Source organism: Arachis hypogaea, chromosome 3 (assembly GCF_003086295.3).
Source record: "Arachis hypogaea cultivar Tifrunner chromosome 3, arahy.Tifrunner.gnm2.J5K5, whole genome shotgun sequence".
Classification (NCBI taxonomy): Eukaryota; Viridiplantae; Streptophyta; class Magnoliopsida; order Fabales; family Fabaceae; genus Arachis; species Arachis hypogaea.
Window position 1 is genome coordinate 93,376,881 of NC_092038.1, and position 23,007 is coordinate 93,399,887.

General features: G+C 38.8%; 1 non-coding gene across 1 annotated transcript; it reads right to left on the reverse strand.

The window, feature by feature from the left end:
* Positions 1 to 22,628: 22,628 nt before the first annotated feature.
* Positions 22,629 to 22,736, reverse strand: LOC112793772 (small nucleolar RNA R71). The gene has a single exon (XR_003198467.1). It is a non-coding gene; the product is annotated as a small nucleolar RNA R71 (small nucleolar RNA).
* Positions 22,737 to 23,007: the final 271 nt, after the last annotated feature.

Here is a 23,007-nt window from a genome sequence, read left to right on the forward strand (position 1 = left end):
CAACTATACTTCTATATTCATATTAGCCATTATTGTGTCTTGTAATATCTCTTTGAATTCAGCTAGCTATTTTGTTAGAAAATCTAATTGCTGATTAAATTTAGTAACTTGTTCTGCAGGACTGAGTTTAGCAGTTACTATTTTAGACTCTTCTTTCATGGAAGGCTCACTACTTAGGTACAGATGCTGATTCCTGGCAACTGTATCAATGAGCTCTTGAGCTTCTTCAATTGTCTTTCTCATGTATATAGATCCACCAGCTGAGTGGTCCAAAGACATCTGAGCTTTCTCTGTAAGCCCATAATAGAAGATGTCTAACTGCACCCATTCTGAAAACATTTCAGAGGGGCATTTTCTTAGCATCTCTCTGTATCTCTCCCAAGCATCATAAAGAGATTCATTATCTCCTTGTCTAAAGCCTTGCATGTTCAGCCTTAGCTGTGTCATTCGTTTTGGGGGGAAATATTGATTCCTGAATTTTTCTGACAGCTATTTCTATGTCCTTATGCTAGCCTTAGGTTGGTTATTTAACCACCTCTTAGCTTGGTCTTTTACAGCAAATGGAAATAGTAATAATCTGTAGACATCTTGATCTACTTCTTTATCATGTACTGTGTCAGTAATTTGTAAAAACTGTGCCAGAAACTCTGTAGGTTCTTCTTGTGGAAGACCCGAATACTAGTAACTTTGCTGCACCATGATAATGAGCTGAGGATTCAACTCAAAACTACTGACTCTGATGGAGGGTATACAGATACTACTCCCATATGAAGCAGTAGTGGGGTTAGCATATGACCCCAGAGTCCTTTTGGACTGTTCATTTCCAGTTAGGTCCATGATGGAGAAAGGGAGATGACGTGGATTTATTTTATTATATAAGAAAAATTTTTGAAATAATAAAATAAAATAAAATAAAAACTAAAAATAAAAAAAAATTTGAAAATATTTTATGAAGATTTTCAAAAAAGTGAGGAGAGAGAAAGTGGTTAGGATATTTTTGAAAAAGATGTGATTTATAAAAATCTTAAAAGGATAAGATTTGAAAAATTTTGAAATTGAAATCTGAATTTTTATGAAAAAAATTCGAAATAATTGCTTAAAAATAGTTAGAAAAGATTGTTTTTTTGAATTTTATTATGAAAGAGAAAAATACACAAAAGACACAAGATTTAAAATTTTTAAATCCAATGCTCATTGTTTTCGAAAATTTTGGCGGGAAAACACCAAGACACACCAAACTTAAATTTTAAGATCAAAACACAAAGAAGATTTAAGAACACCTTGAAGACTCACAAGAACACCAAGAACAAAAGAAAGAACAACAAACTACAAATTTTTAGAAAACCAAATTAAAATTTTCGAAAACTAGAGAAAAATTAACAAGAGAACACCAAACTTAAAGTTTGGCACAAGATTTAATCAAAGAAAAATTATTTTTGAAAAAGTTTTAAAAGGAAGATACCCAATAGCTAAGAACACAAGCCCACGCTCTAGCCAACTGAGCTATAAATTTAACGTGTTTTAATAAGGTATTTTTAAAGAAAAATAAAAAAATGCAATTCGAAAATTGAAAGACAAAGAAAAACATGCAATTGACACCAAATTTAAAATATGACACTAAACTCACAGAAAAACTAAAAATTAATAACGAAAAATAATATTTTTTTGAAAAATTTTTGAAAAGAAAATAAAAGACTCTGACCCAAAAGTCAAAATTTTCCTAATCTAAGCAACAAGACTCACCGTCAGTTGTTCAAACTCAAACAATCCCCGGCAACAGCGCCAAAAACTTGGTGCACGAATATTACACTCACACTATGTAATTTCGCATAACTAACCAGCAAGTGCACTGGGTCGTCCAAGTAATACCTTACATGAGTAAGGGTCGATCCCACGGAGATTGCCGGCTTGAAGCAAGCTATGGTTATCTTATTATTCTTAGTTAGGATACCAATAGGGTTCTTTAGTTTCAATTATAAAAAGTGAAAGAGCATGAAATGAGTGTTTGTTACGCAGTAATGGAGAATATGTTGGAGTTTTGGAGATGCTTTGTCTTCTGAATTTCTGCTTCCCCTGTCTTCTTCTTCACGCACGCAAGGTTCCTTCTATGGTAATCTGTGTGTTGGTGGATCACCGTTGTCAATGGCTACCATCCGTCCTCTCAGTGAAAATGGTCCAGGTGCGCTGTCACCGCACGGCTAATCATTTGTCGGTTCTCACTCATGCTGGAATAGGATCCATTGATCCTTTTGCGTCTGTCACTACGCCCAACCCTTGTGAGTTTGAAGCTCGTCACAGTTATTCAATCCCTGAATCCTACTCGGAATACCACAGACAAGGTTTAGACTTTCCGGATTCTCAAGAATGTTGCCAATGGATTCTAGCTTATACCACGAAGACTCTGATTAAGGAATCCAAGAGATACTCATTCAATCAAAGGTAGAACAGTGGTGGTTGTTAGGCACGCGTTCATAGGTTGAGAATTGTGATGAGTGTCACGGCTCATCACATTCATCATGTTGAAGTGCGAATGAACATCTTAGAGAGAAATAAGTGTGCTTGAATAGAAAACAAAAATAATTGCATTAATTCATCGTGACGCTGCAGAGCTCCTCACCCCCAACAATGGAGTTTAGAGACTCAAGCCATCAAAAAGTACAAAGTTCAGATCTAAAATGTCATGAGGTACAAAATAAGTCTCTAAAAGTTGTTTAAATACTAAACTAGTAACCTAGGTTTACATAAAATGAGTATACTAAGATAGATAGTGCAGAAATCTACTTCTGGGGCCCACTTGGTGTGTGCTGGGGCTGAAACTTGAGCTTCTCACGTGCTTGGGCTGTTTCTGGAGTTAAACGTCAGGTTGTAACCTGTTTCTGGCGTTTAACTCCAACTTGCAACCTGTTTCTGGCGTTCAACGCCAGAATGCAACATGGAACTGGCGTTAAACGCCAGTTTACGTCATTTAACTTCAAGCAAAGTATGAACTATTATATATTGCTGGAAAGCCCTGGGTGTCTACTTTCCAACTCAATTGAGAGTGTGCCAATTCGGCTCATGTGTCTCTAAAAAGTCTATTCCGAGTGCAGAGAGGTCAGAATCCAAAGCATCAGCTATCCTTTTTCATCCTGAATCAGATTTTTACTCAGCTCCCTCAATTTCAGCCAGAAAATACCTAAAATCACAAAAAAAACACACAAACTCATAGTAAAGTCCAGAAATATAAATTTTTGCCTAAAAACTAATAAATATATACTAAAAACTAACTAAAACATACTAAGAACTACATGAAATTACCCCCAAAAAGCGTATAAAATATCCGCTCATCACAACACCAAACTTAAACTGTTGCTTGTCCCCAAGCAACTAGATAAATAAAATAGAATAAAAAGAAATCAAGAAGCAATAATATCTCAGAGTTTTAAGTGAAGCTCAAATTCTAATTAGATGAGCCGGACTAGTAGCTTTTTGCTTCCGAACAGTTTTGGCGTCTCACTTTATCCTTTGAAATTTAGAATGATTGGCATCCATAGGAACTCATAATTCAGATAGTATTATTGATTCTCCTAGTTTAGTTTGTTGATTCTTGAACACAGCTATTTTATGAGTCTTGGCCGTGGCCATAAGCACTTTATTTTCCAGTATTACCACCGGATACATAAATGCCACAGACACATAACTGGGTGAACCTTTTCAGATTGTGACTTAGCTTTGCTAAAGTCCCCAATTAGAGGTTTCCAGAGTTCTTAAGCACACTCTTTTACTTTGGATCACAACTTTAACCACTCAGTCTCAAGCTTTTCACTTGGACCTGCATGCTATAAGCACATGGTTAGGGACAGCTTGATTTAGCCACTTAGGCCTGGATTTATTTCCTTAGGCCCTCCTATCCATTGATGCTCAAAGCCTTGGATCCTTTTCACCCTTGCCTTTTGGTTTAAAGGGCTATTGGCTTTTTCTACTGCTCCTTCTCCTTTTTTTTCACTGCTTTTTCTTGCTTCAAGAATCAATTTCATGATTTTTCAGAGCAACAATAATATTTCTCTTGTTCATCATTCTTTCAAGAGCCAACAATTTTAACATTCATAAAATTCAATATAAAAAATATGCACTGTTCAAGCATTCATTCAGAAGACAAAAAGTATTGTCACCATATATAAATAATTAGAATTTTCCTAATAAAAAACTCGAAAAAATATTGCCTCCTTATTCTAAAAATCTGCTATTTTATTTATGATTGATGATGATAAGAAAAATAAATTATCGCTTAATTGGAGATAAAATCAAAATAGATATACTAATTACTACTACTCAAATATAACTTCTAAGGTAAATTCCTAATAAGAACAATTATCACAAAGTTTAGGCTAAGATTAGGACTCAACAACCTTTATTTTTGGAGGTGGATGCTCCCTTAGTCTGTGGAGTGCGTGGTCATTCAAGAGACAGCTTCTGACGCTTCAGTTCCCTTAGTTCACGCTTTTGCTCTTCTTGTTCCCCAAGCAGTTTGCAAAGCATGCTATTTTGATTTTTCTATTTTTCCTTTAGTTGGTCCATAGCTTCTTGCAACTTAGTAACAGATGCTTCAAGACGCTCCCAGTATTCAAATTGAGGGATTTCCGGGAGGAACTCCTGTGCTTTCCTCTTGATGGGGTCATCCTGCACTTGTTGTCCTTCCATTGACTTTTTGGTGATTGGTTGCTCAACTGGGATATACTCATTTACTCCCATCTTTACCCCAGCATCGTTACATAGCATAGAGATTAAGCTTGGATAAGCCAACTTGGCATTTTTGGAGTTCTTGTTTGCAATTGTGTAAAGTTCACAAGAAATCAGCTGATGAACTTCCACTTCTTTTCCCAACATAATGTAATGGATCATTACTGCTCTTTTGATGGTGACTTCAGAGCGGTTGCTAGTGGGCAGTATAGAATGCCCAATGAAGTCCAGCCAGCCTCTGGCGACTGGTTTGAGATATTCTCTCTTGAGTTGGTTTGGGACTCCTTTTGTGTTGGTTGTCCACTTGGTTCCAGGGAGGCATATGTCCTCTAAGATTTCGTCCAAGCCCTTATTTGTTCTCATCATTCTTCTATTAAAGGAGTCTGGGTCATCTTGCAGTTGAGGCAGCTTGAAGATCTCTCTTATTTTGTCAGGGTGGAGGTGAACAATCTTCCCTCTGACCAGAGTTCGATAGTCATAGAAGGTGGTTCTAGCTATTCTCTGCCGGTATGTTGGCCACAGATTAGAATAGAATTCCTGAACCATGTTTCTTCCCACCTTTGTTTCAGGATTAGCTAGGATTTCCCAGCTCCTGTTTTGAATTTGCTCTTGGATCTCTGGATATTCATCTTCTTTCAGATCAAATTTAACTTCCGGGATCACTGACCTTAGACCTATTATTTTGTTGTAATGGTCTGAATGTTCTTTGGTTAAGAACTTCTCTTGATTCCAAAGTGGTTTTGGAATGTTCTCTTTCTTGCCTCTTGGAATGGTTTATTTTCCCTTAGGAGCCATGATCTTAGTGGGCATTGGTTTAGTGATCACGGATAAGCATACCAAACTTAGAGGTTTGCTTGTCCTCAAGCAAAAAAAAGGAAAAGAGAGGGATAGATGGAGAGCTAAGTTCGAATTGTGGAGGAGAGGAGGGAGCCGAACGTGGATTTAAAGGGAGGGGGTAGGTTTTCGAAAATTTTGAAGAAGATATGATAGAAGATATGATTTGTAAAAGATAAGTATGATAGGAAAAATATGCAATTTAAAATTGAAAAGATATGAAAGATATTTGAAAAAGATAAATATGAATTTTAAAAAGAAGATAGATGAGTTTAAAAAGATTTGAGAAAAATTTAAAAAGATTTGAAAAGAATTCAAAAAGATAATTGAGTTTTGAAAAAGATTTGAAAAGAAGTTGAAGAGGATTTAAAAAAAAAGATTTTTGTTTAGAATTAAGATACATTTGATATCTTTGAAAATGGATTTGAAAAATTAGGATTTGAAATATGTTTATGCAAGAAATTATGGATGGAAACATGAAAATTTGAAAAAAATCAAGTTGGGAACAAAAACTTCCTCCCTTCCACAATCCTGGCGTTAAACGCCCAACTGCTGCATGTGTTTTGGGCGTTTAACGCCCAGTTGGTGCTTGGTCTGGGCGTTTAACGCCCAGCTGTTGCTTCTAGCTGGCGTTAAATGCCAGAAACTCTTTTATCACTGGGCATTTTTCTGAACACCTAAGACGCTGTAAATCTGGCGTTAAACGCCCAGAAGGTGCTTCTTTCTGGCGTTTAACGCCCAGATGGTTATCTCTACTGGCATTAAACGCCCTGTAGAGCTTTTTTATTGTCTTTAGCTGGACTATTTCTGAGCTTTAATCAAGTTTTAGTTTTGAGCATTCTTGCTCAAAATTGCTTCCAAGATAATGTTTGACTCTCTGTCCATTAACAATGAACTTTTTGTTAGAATCATTATCCTGAAGCTCTATGTATCCATATGGTGACACACCTGTAATCACATATGGTTCTCTCCACCGGAATTTCAATTTCCTAGGGAATAATCTGAGCCTAGAATTAAACAGCAGAACTTTCTACCCTGGCTCAAAGACTCTGGATGACAGCTTCTTGTCATGCCATCTTTTTGCTTTCTCTTTGTAAATTTTTGCATTTTCAAAAGCATTGAGTCTGAATTCCTCTAGCTCATTTAACTGGAGCAATCATTTTTCTCCAGCTAACTTGGCATCAAGGTTTAGGAATCTGGTTGCCCAGTAGGCCTTATGTTCCAGTTCCACTGGCAAGTGACAGGCTTTTCCATACACAAGCTGGTATGGAGAGGTCCCTATAGGAGTCTTGAATGCTGTTCTGTATGCCCACAGAGCATCATCCAAGCTTCTTGTCCAATCCCTTCTATGGTTAATCACAGTCCATTCCAGGATTCTTTTAAGTTCTCTATTAGAGACTTCAGCTTGCCCATTTGTCTGTGAATGATATGGAGTTGTCACCCTGTGGCTAACTCCATATCGAACCATAGCAGAGTAAAGCTGTTTGTTGCAGAAATGAGCGCCCCCATCACTGATTAGTACTCTAGGGACACCAAATCTGCTGAAGATATGTTTCTGGAGGAATTTCAGCACTGTCTTAGTATCATTAGTGGGTGTTGCAATAGCTTCCACCCATTTGGATACATAATCCACTGCCACTAGAATATAAGTGTTTGAGTATGATGGTGGGAAAGGCCCCATGAAGTCAATACCCCATACATCAAACAACTCAATCTCCAAGATCCCTTGTTGAGGCATGGCATAACTATGAGGCAGATGGCTAGATCTTTGGCAACTGACACAATTAAGTACAAATTCTCGGGAGTGTTTATAAAGAGTAGGCCAATAGAAGCCACATTGGAGGACTCTTGTGGATGTTCGCTCACTTCACAAATGTCCTTCATATTGTGATCCATGCAATGCCAGAGGATCTTCTGTGCTTCTTCTTTAGGCACACATCTACGGATTACTCCATCTGCACATCTCTTGAAGAGATATGATTCATCCCAAAGATAGTACTTCGCATCCGTGATCAATTTCTTTGATTGCTGTCTACTATACTCTTTGGGTATGAATCTCACAACCTTGTAGTTTGCAATGTTTGCAAACCATGATATTTTCTGGATGGCAAAGACCTGTTCATCCGAAAACTTTTCAGAGATCTCAGTCAGAGGGAGGGACGCCCCTTTTACTGGTTCTTTTCGGGACAGGTGATCTGCTACTTGGTTCTCTGTCCCTTTTCTGTCTCTTATTTTTATATCAAACTCTTGTAGAAGCAAAACCCATCTTATGAGTCTGGGTTTTGAATCCTGCTTTGTGAGTAGATATTTAAGAGCAGCATGGTCAGTGTACACAATCATTTTTGATACTACTAAATAAGATTTGAACTTGTTAATGGCGTAAACCACTGCAAGTAACTCTTTTTCTGTGGTTGTGTAGTTCTTCTGTACGTCATTTAAAACACGACTGGCATAATAAATAACGTGCAGAAGCTTGTCATGCCTTTGTCCCAACACTACAGCAATGGCATGGTCACTGGCATCACACATTAGTTCAAATGGTAATGTCTAGTCTGGTGCAGAGATGACTGGTGCTGTGACCAGCTTAGCTTTCAGAGTCTCAAATGCCTGCAGACACTCCTTATCAAAGATAAATGGCCTGTCAGCAGCTAGCAGATTACTCGGAGGTTTGGCAATTTTTGAAAAATCTTTTATAAACCTCCTATAGAATCCTGCATGCCCCAGAAAGCTTCTGATTGCCTTAAATTGGCAGGTGGTGGTAATTTTTCAATTACCTCTACCTTAGCTTGATCCACCTCTATTCTCTTGTTTGAAATTTTGTGCCCAAGGACAATTCCTTCAGTCGCCATAAAGTGACATTTCTCCCAGTTTAAAACCAGGTTAGTCTCTTGGCACCTCTTTAGAACAAGTGCTAGATGGTCAAGACAGGAGTTGAATGAGTCTCCAAATACTGAAAATTCATCCATGAAGACTTCCAGAAAATTTTCCACCATATCAGAGAAAATAGAGAGCATGCACCTTTGAAAGGTTGCAGGTGCAATGCACAGACCAAATGGCATCCTTCTGTATGCAAATACTCCCGATGGACATGTGAATGCTGTTTTCTCTTGATCCTGGGGATCTACTGCAATTTGATTATAACCTGAATATCCATCCAGGAAGTAGTAGTATTTATGACCTGCTAGTCTTTCTAGCATCTGGTCTATGAATGGTAAAGGAAAATGATCCTTTCTGGTAGCTGTATTGAGCCTTCTATAATCAATACACATACGCCACCCTGTAACTGTTCTTGTAGGAACCGGTTCTTTTTTTTCATTATAAACCACTGTCATGCCACCCTTCTTAGGGACGACTTGGACAGGGTTTACCTAGGGGCTATCGGAAATAGGATAAATAATCCCAACCTCTAGTAATTTAGTGACCTCCTTCTGCACCACCTCCTTCTTGGCTGGATTCAGCCGCTTCTGTGGTTGAACCACAGGCTTAGCGTCATCCTCCAATAGGATCTTGTGCATGCATCTGGCTGGGCTAATGCCCTTAAGATCACTGATGGACCACCCAAGAGCTGTCTTATGTGTCCTTAGCACTTGAATGAGTTCTTCCTCTTCCTGTGGCTCTAAGGTAGAGCTTATGATTACAGGTGAAGTGTCACCTTCTCCCAGAAATGCATATTTCAGGGATGGTGGTAATGGTTTGAGCTCGGGTTTAGGAGGTTTATCCTCTTCCTGAGGGATTTTTAGAGGTTCTATTATTCTCTCTAGTTCCTTCAGATCAGGCTGAGCATCTTTAAAGATATCCTCTAGCGCTGATTCGAGACTCTCAGTCATATTGACCTCTTTCACCAGAGAGTCAATAATATCAATGCTCATGCAGTCGTTTGGGGTGTCTGGATGCTGCATAGCTTTGACAACATTCAACTTAAACTCGTCCTCATTGACTCGTCCTCATCCCCCCTATGGGGTTTAGAGACTCATGCCGTAGAAGATACAATATGAAAAGTAAAAAATGTCATAAGTTCTAAATGAATCTCTAAAAGTAGTTTTTATACTAAACTAGTAACCTAGATTTACAGAGTAACTAAGTGCAGATAGTACAGAAATCCACTTCTGGGGTCCACTTGGTGAGTGTTTGGGCTGAGCTTTGAAGCTTTCACGTGCATAGGCTATCCTTGGAGTTAAACGCCAGTTTGGGTGCCAGTTTGTGCGTTTAACTCCAGTTTTGGTGCCAATTCTGGCGTTTTATGCCAGAAAAGGGTTTCTAGCTGGCGTTTAACACCAGTTTGGGCCATCAAATCTCAGACAAAGTATAAACTATTATACATTGCTGGAAAGCCCAAGATGTCTACTTTCCAACACAATTAAGAGCGCACGAATTGGGCTTATGTAGCTCCAGAAAATCCACTTCGAGTGCAGGAGGGTCAGTATCCAACAGCATCTACAGTCCTTTCTCAGCCTCTGAATCAGATTTTTGCTCAGGTCCCTCAATTTCAGTCAGAAAATATCTGAAATCACAGAAAAACACACGAATTCATAGTGAAGTACAGAAATGTGATTTTTGAATAAAACTTAATAAAAACATAACAAAAAGTGAAGGAAACATGCTAAAAACTATATGAAAACACTACGAAAAAGCGTATAAAATATCCGCTCATCAGTAATCCAATGAAAAAATCCATAGTGTTTCTCTCTGATTTCCATTGAGGCACATTTAAAGGTTGTAGCATTTCTGAGGGTTTTTGATGTTCTGCCTTAATTTTCTGACAAGTCAAGCATTTAGATACATATTCCATCACATCCTTCTTTATTCCCGGCCACCAGAACATACTCTTCAAATCTGGGTATATATTGGTCGTGCACGGATGCATAAAAAATTTACTTTGATGGGCATTCGTCAAAATCTCTTGACGCAATCTTCCTTGGTCAGGTACACAAACTCTTTTCTTGAACCTTCACAATCCATCACTATCTTGTCACACTTCTTCTGGTTTATCCTCCTCTAATCTGGCCAACAGTTCTGATATTTCTAAATTTCTGAATTGTGCTTGTCGAATGGCTATCTTGAAATCTGAAGTCAACTGTAAATGTGCCATGATGAATCTTTTTGATGTTTCCCTTATTCCCAGCCTCAAATATGCAAAGGTTGAAATTAACTCGTCTTCCTTTATCATCATCCAAAAAATACTCAAACTCTTATGACTCAAAGCGTCGGCAACTACGTTTGCCTTTTTCGGATGATAACTCAGCTTGAAATTGTAATCCTTCAGAAATTCCATCCATCGCCGCTGTCTCATGTTAAGGTCCTTCTGTTTGAAAATGTACTTCAGACTCCTATGATCACAGAAAACTTCGAACTAATCCCCATATAAATAATGTCTCCATATCTTGAGTGAAAACAACCACTACTGCCAACTCAAAATCATGAGTAGCGTAATTCTTCTTGTGGAGTCTCAACTATTTTGACGTATATGCTACCACATTCTTGTGTTGCATCAGCACGCATCCCAATCCTTTAAAAGAAAAATCATAATATACCACAAAGGGTTCCCAAAAATCTAGTAGTATCAATACTGGTGCAGTTGTTAGTTTCGTCTTCAGCGTCTCAAAACTTCTTTCACGTTCTCCTATCCATTCGAATAGTACTTCTTTTCGAGTGAGGCGATTGAATGGTCGGGCTATCTGAGAAAACCTCTTTATGAATCGCTAGAAATAACTAGCCAAACCTAGAAAACTTCAAACTTCTGTGACTATCTCAGGCTGCTTCCACTGAACCACTACTTCAATCTTTGAGGGATATACTGCTATTTCTTCTCGAGAAATCACGTGCCCCGAGAATGTCACTTTATTTGTCCACAATTCACACTTTGAAAACTTCACATACAGCTTTTGTTCTCTCAGTATTTGCAACACCATTCTCAGATGATCTTCATGCTCTTCCTTAGTCTTGAAATCAATGAGGATATCATCTATGAACACAACCATGAACTGGTCTAGGTATGGTAAAAAAATACGATTCATGTAGTCCATGAATATCGTCGGGACATTAGTTAGTCCAAATAACATAACCGTATACTCATTGGTGCGCGTGTATGCAAAACCCACACTATTTTGTACAACAGCAGTACCAGCAAGTGCAATGGGTCGTCCAAGTAATACCTGAGCGAGTCAAGGTCGATCCTACAAGGATTGTGACTTGAAGCAAGCTATGGTTGTCTTGCAGGTCTTAGTCAGGCGAATCAGAAGTTGTTGATTGTATGTTGAATGATTATATGTCATAAATGCTTGGATATGGTAAAACCAATTGGATTAGCTATAGAAATTATATACTGGGAATAGAGTTGAGAGTTGGAGTTGCTTTGTCTTTCTGAATGAACTCTGGTATTACTGTCTTCTTTGCTTGTGAATGATCTTCTTCTATGGCAGGCTATAAGTGAACAAAGCCATTGCCTGTGGTCATTGATCTTCTCTACTACAGAATGAACGCCGATTGGCCGTGGTCATTCAATCTGACAAAGGGTGAAGCGCATTGCAGTCCATTCTCTTGGCAATCCTACTCAAAATACCACAGACAAGGTCGAATCTTTTGGATCAGAGAACGCTGCTTCTTTGGATTTTAGCCTATACCACGAAGACCCTAATCTCCCCAGAAATTGGCTGAACTGGTGTCTCGAGAAGTCCGCAACGAAGTCGTGGATTAACTGTTTGAGTGATGTATAAACATAGATGTTGGCTCATGCTTTTTCTTCAGAGTATTCACACGAACCCAAGTAGACGTGGGTGTTTGTTAGGCACATTCGTCTTAATGTGATGAACAGAGCTAATTGGTTAGATCATCTTATTCACCATGATGAATATCGGGATATACAGCTTAGAGATAGATCAAACATGGATCGAAGAAGAAACATTAATACTTTTATTAATTCATAGGACTCAGAAGGGCTCCTTCCCTCAACCTAGGAGGTTTAAAAACTCATACTGAAAGTAAAAACACAATGAAAAACGAAAATAGGGCTGAATAGTTCGAATAATCTCCCCCAAAACTGTAAATTACATGAATTAAACCCCTTAAATACTAAACAGATGACTAGTAAGGGTAAAACAGTCTATTTAGTGCTAAAATCCACTTCTAGGGCCCACTTGGTGAGTGTTTGGGATGAGCTTTGATGAGATCCACGTGCAGTGAGGTCTCTTGGGCGTGGAACGCCAGCCAGGGGGTCCTCTTTGGGCGTTTGTACATTGGTCTTTGCTCTTTGGGCGTTAGACGCTTGGAAGGGGGCAGAATGCTGGCGTTGGACGCCGGTTTTGGGCCTTCTAATCTGAAGAAAAGAATGGACTATTATATATTGTTGGAAAGCTCTGGAAGTCAGATTTCCATAGTCATTGAGAGTGCTTTATTTAAACTTCTATAGCTCCAGAAAAGCCCTTCCGAATGTAGACAGGTCAGATCCAGACATCATCTGCAGTTCTTTCTCTATCTCTGTCTCTGAATTAGATTTCTACTCCAACTCCTCAATTTCAGCTAGAAATTTCCTAAAATTGCCCAAAAACACAAAAACTCATAGTAGAATCCAAAAAATGTGAATTTAACACTAAAACCTATAAAAACTTAATAAAAACTAAATAAAAACTACTAAAAACTATATGAGAATGATGTCAAAAAGCGTATAAAATATCTGTTAATCACAACACCAAACTTAAACTGTTGCTTGTCTCCAAGCTACTAAAAACACAATAGGATCATGTGTAGTGCTTGATGGTGGCTAGTGTTCCTCCTTGAGGATCCTGTGTAGTGCTTGATCTCTTCAATGTCACTCATTCGTCTTTGTTGAGGTGGCTGCATAGGTTCATGTGCATGCTGTCTAGTTTACTCCATCCTCTTCTTCTATACGTAAGAGTGGTAGAAGTCACAAAAGCAAAGCTTTTGCACAACACCAAACTTAAGAGTTTTGCTCATTCTCGAGAAAATATGATCAATGGGAAAGAAGAAGTTGGGGTAGGTGGAGCTTCCGTGGAACCTCTTGGTCCTGAGAGGCTAGGGAATTCCAGATTCTATGCTTCTTTACACTGTCATTTGAATGCCCAGGGGTTACTCCCTGGCTGGCGTTCAATGCCAGCAATGCTTTCCTCTTGGGGCGTTGAACGCCCAGCAGGGATACCCTGGCTGGTGTTTAACTTTAACACTCTTTCCAGAGTGTTTTGTTCTCGTTGCTGTGAATTCTGTCTCTTAACTGACGCACATGATTAGGACTCTGACAACTAAAAGGAAAAACAAAATGAAAATAAAATAAATAAGGTTGAGTAAATTTGGGTTGCCTTCCAACAAGCGCTCTTTTAAAGTCACTAGCTTGACCTTCAGCTCCTTACGGAGGTAAGTATGGGCTCAGATTTTTGCCCTAGTGAATTTTTTGCCTGTCCTCTCATGAATGAGCTCTACATGCTCTAGAGATAGGACACGGCTCACTGTATGTGGTAAGGATGGTTTCTAAGTGAAGACAACTCTCATGCCAGGTGAGAGGCTTTTAGTAGGAACTTTCTTGTCCCTCCAGCTTTTAGGTACTTTCTTTTTAGTACCTTTGTGCTTAGAGCTTGTTGAGGGCAGCCCAACACCAAACTTATAATTGATGTCTAGGGGCTCTGCAGAGCTCTGCACAGAAAGAGAGGGTTGGCACACAATGTGTTGCATAGTTGTCTCTTTCTTATTAGAGGGAAAATTAGGATTGGATATCTTGAATAAGATATAGTCGTCTCCTAATTGGAAAACCATTTCTCCCTTAGCTACATTAATAAAGGCTTTTACAGTAGCTAAGAAGGGTCTTCCAAGGATGACACAGTCATCCTCATCCTCTCCAATGTCTAAGACAATGAAGTTTGCAGGAATGTAGTGGTTTTCAACTTTAACCAAGACATCCTCCACCAAGCCATATGGCTTCTTCATGGTCTTGTCTGCCATCTCTAAAGAGATGTGTGCAGCTTGTACCTCAAGTATGCCCAGCTTTTTCATTACAGAGAGTGGCATGAGGTTAATGCTTGACCCTAGGTCACATAGAGCCTTTTCAAAGGTCATAGTGCCTATGGTGCAAGGAATTAGAAAGCGTCCAGGATCTGGAAGCATCTGAGGTAGCTCTTGTTGAACCAAAGCATGAAGTTCTTTGGCAAGCAGTGGAGGTTCTTCCTCCAAAGGCTTTGTACCAAATAATTGGCATTCAGCTTTATTAGAGCAACTTGCTCTTCCCTAGTGTCTTCATCCTCACTTGAGGATGAGTAGTCATCAGAACTTATGCACTACAGAAGTGCATTCAAAGGAACCTCAATTGTCTTTACAGTTTCCTTGGGTTCTGGGCTAAAGGGTTCTTGAGTGGGCTTTAAGCACTCAAGGGGTGTGCTTTCACTGGCATTCAACACCAGCTTTGTCAACTTATTGGGCGTTGAATGCCCTTGCTATCCACCCTAACTAGCGTTAAATGCAAGTCCCTCTAGCCTTCTGAGCGTTGAACGCCAGCTTCCTTGGGCTGGTGGGCGTTAAACTCCCAGTGAGGGGTTCCTCACTGGCGTTCAGTGCCAGAATGGCTGCCTGGTTGGGCGTTGAACGCCCAGTGAGGGGTTTCTCACTAGCGTTCAGTGCCAGAAAGCCTTCCTGTTTGGGTATTGAACGCCCAACCAGTGCTCCCTGGCTGGCGTTCAACGCCTCTTTTTCTGCTAGGATGGGCGTTAAACGCCCAGTGAGGGGTTTCTCACTAGCATTTAATGCCAGGCTTGCTGCCATTGTGGGCGTTGAATGCCCAGTGAAGGCTTCTTCATTGGAATTCAACGCCTTCCCATTCTCCTCCAATTTGGCCTCAACCTCCATGGTTATGGCTTTGCACTCTTCTCTAGGATTAACCTCAGTATTACTGGGAAGAGTGTCTGGAAAAGTCTCAGGGATCCTCTTGCTCAGTTGACCAACCTGTACCTCCAAGTTTCTAATGGAGGACCTTGTTTCATTAATGAAACTATGGGTGGTCTTTGTGAGGCTGGAGACTAGAATGGCTAAGTTAGAAAGGCTCTGCTTAGAAGTCTCAATATTCCCTTGAGAAGATGGGAATGATGGCTTGTTGTTGAACCTATTCTGGTTCCTACCACCTTGATTAAAACCTTGCTGAGGTATCTGTTGATCCTTCCATGAGAGGTTAGGATGATTCCTCCATGAAGGGTTGTAAGTGTTTCTATAGGGTTCTCCCATGTAATTTACCTCTTCCATGGTGGGTTGATCAGGATCATAAGCTTCTTCTTCAAGAGAAGTGGTGGACGAAATTGTGATACAAGAGTTCCAGGCACTGTTAGAGAAGCTCACAACTCCGTTCAACTTAACCAGCAAGTGTACTGGGTCATCCAAGTAATACCTTACGTGAGTAAGGGTCGATCCCCCAGAGATTGTTGGTATCAAGCAAGCTATGGTCACCTTGTAAATCTCAGTTAGGCAGATTAAATGATTATGGGTTTCGAAAATTAATAATAATTAGAAAATAAAAAGGGATAGAAATACTTATGTAAATCAATAGTGGGAATTTTAGATAGGCGTATGGAGATGCTGTGCTCCTCTCGAATCACTACTTTTTTATTACATTCATCCAATCCTTCTTACTTCTTTCCATGGCAAGCTGTATGTAGGGCATCACCATCATCAATGGCTACTTTTAATCCTTTCGGGAAAATGGTCCTACGCTGTCACTGCACGGCTAATCGTCTGGAGGCATCACCCTTGTTGATAGCTACATCCCATCCTCTCAGTGAAAATAGTCCAAATGCTCTATCACAGCACGGCTAATCATCTGTCGGTTCTCAATCAGGTTGGAGTAGAATCTATTGATTCTTTTGCGTTTGTCATCACGCCCAGCCTTCAGGAGTTTGAAGCTTGTCACAGTCATTCAATACCGGAATCCTACTCGGAATACCACGGACAAGGTTAGACTTTCCGGATTCCCGGGATCCTACTCGGAATACCACAAACAAGGTTAGACTTTCCGGATCCCCATGAATGCCGCCATCTATCTAGCTTATACCACGAAGATTCTGTTGGGGAATCTAAGAGATATGTGCCCGGCCTAGAATAGAACGGAAGTGGTTGTCAGTCACGCACGTTCATAGGTGAGAATGATGATGAGTGTCACGGATCATCACATTCATCAAAGTGTTGTAGCTCCAAAAAAGCTCTTCCAAATGCCGGCCGGTCAGATCCGGACAGCATCTACAGTGCTTTCTCTGTCTCTGATTAAGATTTCTGCTCCAAATCCTTAATTTTAGCTAGAAATTACCTGAAATTGCCCAAAAACACAAAAACTCATAGTAGAATCCAAAAATGTGAATTTAACACTAAAACCTATAAAAACTACTAAAAACTATATTAAGATGATGTCAAAAAGCGTATAAAATATCGGCTCATCACTCATAATGACCATATTACGTTCTAAACGCCATCTTTGGTATATCTAGTTCCTTTACCTGAATATGAGGATTACCCGATCGTAGGTCCATCTTTGAAAATACTACCGCACCTTTCAGCTGATCCATTAGATTGTCTATCAAGGGAAGTGGGTACTTGTTATTAATTGTAACCTTCTTCAGTTATTGGTAGTTTATGCACAATGTCATTCCTCCATCCTTCTTCTTTACTAGTAACACCGAGGCTCCCCATGGTGACACAGTCGAACAAACAAAACCTTTCTTTGACAGTTCTTCCAACTGCTTCTTTAGATCTGCCAATTCCAATGGAGACATACGGTAGGGTGCTACTGAAATCAGTCCAGCTCCAGGTACCAAGTCGATGCTGAACTCAATCTCTATTCAAGGAGGAAACTCGTGTATGTCTTCCAAAAAAGGTAAGAGAAATCTCGCACCACTCGGATCTGCTCCAAGTTTAAATCGCCGACATTCGAGCTAGCCGCTAATAGAACATACCCCTTATATTTACTCCCATTATATGTAACTCTCACAGAATCTATGAGAAACTACTAATCCAATACGTATATTATCAGAAAGAAAGATAACAGTTTAATCAAAACAGTCAAGAAGAATATGATTCTTAAATAACCAATCAAGCCATAAGATAGTTTCTAAACCAAACAAAGTAAACAGATTAGGTCATATAATGAAGATCTACCTTTAATACTGAAGACTACCTGTCGACAAACAAGGTTGGTCACTGCTTTATCTAAGGTGGCTGTATTGACAACTAGGTCAAAACTCAGTTTAGAAAGAACTAATCCCAACTCATGCACAATAGTTAATGAAATAAAAGAATACAATGTGCCAGAATCATATATTATAGTTAAGGAATGTGTCTCGACATAACACTGACCTTGGAGCAAGGAGTCAGAACCATTAGCATCATCGGCAGACATAGTGAACACTCGCCCTTGTTTTAATGCCCTAGCTGGATCTCGATTAGGCTTCTTTGGACAATCCTTCGCAATGTGTCCCGTTTCTCCGCAAACAAAATAAGTGTGTGGTCTGAACTGATACAGCCCAGGAGGTGATCCTTTCTAGACTGCCTACATAACTGATCCATGTGGCTTTGCTGAGGTTGCTTGCCAAGGTTCTGCCTCGGTCAACCCCTGTTTCCAAAAGTAGATCTACTAGAGGCGTTCCTAACTCGTTGATGACTGCACTGAGGTACTCCAGAATTCTTGAAAAGCATTCTCTGTTGAAGCACAGGTCGGTGGAAGTTTCTAGCATTGCTTTGTGGCAAGTTTTGATGACCAATCCTCGTTGCCACCATCTTTTTGTCACAGTCTTCCAAAAGTTGGCTCTTGTTAACGAGTTTTGTAAAATTTCGAAGTTCCAAAGGGTTTAATGATTGCATGAACTCATCGTAAAGTTTTCCTTCATACTTTAGACATTTCATTCTTCAAAACTATCAGGATCTCTTTGGTAGATCTTCGAAAAATAACCCAGATCTTCGAACTTCTGAGTATATTCAACTATTGACATGTTTACTTTACTCAGTTGCATAAACTCTATCTCCTTAGCTTCGCGAATAGTCTTTGAAAAGAATTTCTTATAAAAATTCTCCTTGAAATCTTCCTAAAGAGTCTCCCTCGTCTCTTGCCGCCACAACCTCTACACTCCATGCCACCAGTGCTCAGCCTCCCCTTCCAAAATATATATTGCAAACTCAACAAACTACACTTCGGGTACGTGCTGCACCCTCAATGACTTCTCTATCCCCCAAAACCAGTTTTCTGCCTCAGTTGCCATAAGCGTTCCCTTGAACTTGGGTGGTTCACCTTCAGGAATGTCGCCAGAGTCATCGGCTTCTCATTGTTCCCAACACCTCCAATGCCATTACCATCCTCCGTACATAACTCACTGCCAGACCCATTACGCTCGCCGTTCCTATCTCTTAAATGGTCAACAACTCGAACTATAGCACTCGCCGTTTCATGTATAGCCTCAGCCATGGTGTTCACTACTGCAATAAAGGCATCGAAATCGTGCGTTGGAACACCTCTTAAAACCTCACACCATCTATTGCGACATAATCCCCACGTAGCCATCTAAACCCTATTCACACCCAACAATCTCAAGTTAAAGTGTGAATAATTCCTAAAATGGATACACAGGGACAGTCAAACAGTCTATTGATGAGCGGATAATTTATACGCTTTTTGGCATTATTTTTACATGGTTTTTAGTATGATTTAGTTACTTTTTAGTTTATTTTTATTAGTTTTTAAGCAAAATTCACATTTCTGGACTTTACTATGAGTTTGTATGTTTTTCTGTGATTTCAGGTATTTTCTGGTTGAAATTGAGGGACCTGAGCAAAAATCTGATTCAGTGGCTGACAAAGGACTGCAGATGCTGTTGGATTCTGACCTACCTGCACTCGAAATGGAATTTTTGGAGCTACAGAAATCCAAATGGCACGCTCTCAACTGCGTTGGAAATTAGACATCCAGGGCTTTCCAGCAATAAATAATAATCTATACTTTGCCCGAGTTTAGATGACACAAACTGGCATTTAACGCTAGCTTTCTGCCATATGCTGGCGTTAAATGCCAGAAACAAGTTGCAAGGCAGAGTTAAACGCCAAAAACAAGTTACAAACTGGTGTTTAACTCCAAGGAAAACCTCTACACGTGAAAGCTTCAATGCTTAGCCCAAGCACACACCAAGTGGGCCCGGAAGTGGATTTCTGCATCATTTACTCATTTTTGTAACCCTAGTAACTAGTTTAGTATAAATAGAAGTTTTTACTATTGTAATCAGATCTTTTGATCACCTTTTGATCTCTTGATCACGTTTTGGGGGCTGGCCTCACAGCCATGCCTGGACCATTATCACTTATGTATTTTCAACGGTGGAGTTTCTACACACCATAGATTAAGGTGTGGAGCTCTGCTGTTCTTCGAGTATTAATGCAAAGTACTACTATTTTCTATTCAATTCATGATTATTCTTATTCTAAGATATTCATTCACACACAAGAACATGATGAATGTGATGATTATGTGACACTCATCACCATTCTCACTTATGAACGCGTGATTGACAACCACTTCCGTTCTACATGAAGACAAGCTTTAATGTATATCTCTTGGATTTCTAATCAACGATTCACATCAACTCCCCTCTGACAATAGGGCATTTGAATATGAGATTAGAGTCTTCGTGGTATAGGCTAGAACCCAATGGCAGCATTCTTGAGATCCGAAAAGTTTAAACCTTGTCTGTGGTATTCCGAGTAGGATCTGGGATGGGATGACTGTGACGAGCTTCAAACTCGTGACTGTCGGGCGTGGTGACAGACGTAAAAAGATAGTAAATCCTATTCCTACACGATCGAGAACCAACAATTGAGTAGCCATACGATATCTGTGCATGGTATTTTTCATCCGAGACGAGCAATCCGACAATTGATTAGCCGTACAGAAACTGTAGAGGACCATTTTCACTGAGCGGACGGGAAGTAGCCATTGACAATGGTGACGCCCAACATACAGCTTGCCATAGAAAGGAGTATGAAGGATTGGATGAAGGCAATAGGAAAACAGAGATTCAGAAGGAACAACGCATCTCTATACGCTTATCTGAAATTCCCACCAATGAATTACATAAGTATCTCTATCTTTATTTTTGCTTATTTATCTTTTAATTATCAAAACTCCATAACCATTTGAATCCGCTTGACTGAGATTTACAAGATGACCATAGCTTGCTTCAAGCCGACAATCTCCGTGAGATCGACCCTTACTCAAGTAAGGTTTATTACTTGGACGACCTAGTGCACTTGCTGGTTAGTTGTGCGAAGTTGTGAAAAAGAGTTGAGATTACAATTGTGCATAACAAGTTGTTGGCGCCATTGTGTATCAAAATTTCGTGCACCAAGTTTTTGGCGCCGTTGCCGGGGATTGTTTGAGTTTGGATAACTGACGGTTCATCTTGTTGCTTAGATTAGGTAATTTTCTTCTTATTTTGTTTTCAAAAAGTTTTCAAAAGTCTTTCAAAATTTTTCTTCTTTTTCGTTTTTCCACAATTAATTTTCGAAAAAAAATAATAAAATCATAAAAACCAAAAATATTTTGTGTTTCTTGTTTGAGTCTAGTGTCAATTTTTAAGTTTGGTGTCAATTGCATATTTTTAGTTTTCTCAAAATTTTTTTTTTCGAAAATTCATGCATTACATTCTTCATGATCTTCAAGTTGTTCTTAATGAGTCTCCTTGTTTGATCTTCATATTTTCGTGTTTTGTGTCTTTTGTTGCTTTTCATATGCATTTTTAAATTCATAGTGTCTAAACATGAAAAATCTCTAAGTTTGGTGTCTTGCATGTTTTTCTTTTCTTGAAATTTTTTCAAAAATAAGTTCTTGATGTTCATCATGATCTTCAAAGTGTTCTTAGTGTTCATCTTGACATTCATAGTGTTCTTGCATGTATCATTTGTTTTAATCCAAAATTTTTATGTGTTGAGTCATTTTGTGGTTTTTCTCTTTCCTCATTAAATTTAAAAAATAAAAAAATATCTTTTCCTTATTTTACTCATAATTTTCGAAATCTTTGGATTGACTTAGTCAAAAATTTTTAAAATAAGTTGTTTCTTGTTAGTCAGGTCAAGATTTCAATTTCAAAAATTCTATCTTTTCAAAATCTTTTTCAAAAATCAAATATTTTTCATTTTTTTATTATTTTCGAAAGATTTTTAAAATTGATTTTCAAAATCTTTTTCTTATCTTTAATTTCATTTCAAATTTTCAAAAATTTTACTAACAACTAATGTGATTGGTTAAAAAATTTCAAGTTTGTTACTTTCTTGTTAAGAAAGGTTCAACCTTTAAATTCTAGAATCATATCTTTTAGTTTCTTGTTGGTCAAGTCATTAATTTTAATTTTCAAAATAAAATCTTTTTAAAATTTCTTTTTCGAAATAAATTTCAATCATATCTTTTTAATCATATCTTTTTCAAATCATATATTTTCCAAAAATTTGATTTCAAAAATCTTTTCTAAACTTCCTATCTTTTCAAAATTGATTTTCAAATCTTTTTCAACTAACTAATTGATTTTTTTGTTTGTTTTGCTATCTCTTATCTTTTTGAAGTAGATCCTGAACCTGAAAGGACTCTGAAGAAGAAGCTAAGAGAAGCTAAAGTACAATAATCCAGAGAAAACCTTATAGAGAATCTCGAAAAAGAAGTAGAGATGGCCGAACCCAATAACAATGGTGGAGGTGCAAGGAAGATGCTTTGTGACTTTACTGCACCAAAATCTAACTTCGATGGAAGAAGCATATCAATCCCTGCCATTGGAGTAAACAATTTTGAGCTAAAGCCTCAATTAGTTTCTCTGATGCAACAGAACTGCAAGTTTCATGGACTTCCATCAGAAGATCCTTTTCAGTTCTTAATTAAATTCTTGCAGATCTGTGATACTGTTAAGACCAATGGAGTTGATCCTAAGGTCTACAAGCTTATGCTTTTCCCTTTTGCTGTAAGAGACAAAGCTAGAACATGGTTGGACTTTCAACCTAGAGATAGCTTGAACTCTTGGGATAAGCTGGTCATGGCTTTCTTAGCCAAGTTCTTTCCTCCTCAAAAGCTGAGCAAGCTTAGAGTGGATGTTCAAATGTTCAGACAGAAAGAAAGTGAATCCTTCTATGAAGCTTGGGAGAGATACAAGCAACTGACCAAAAAGTGTCCTTCTGACATGCTTTCAGAATAGACCATCTTGGATATATTCTATGATGGTCTGTCTGAATTGTCTAAGATGTCATCGGACCATTCTGCAGGTGGATCCATTCACCTAAAGAAAATGCCTGCAGAAGCTCAGGAACTCATTGACATGGTTGCAAATAACCAGTTCATGTACACTTCTGAAAGGAATCCTATGAGTAATGGGACGCCTCCGAAGAAGGGAGTTCTTGAAATTGATGCTCTGAATGTCATATTGGCTCAGAACAAAATGTTGACTCAACAAGTCAATT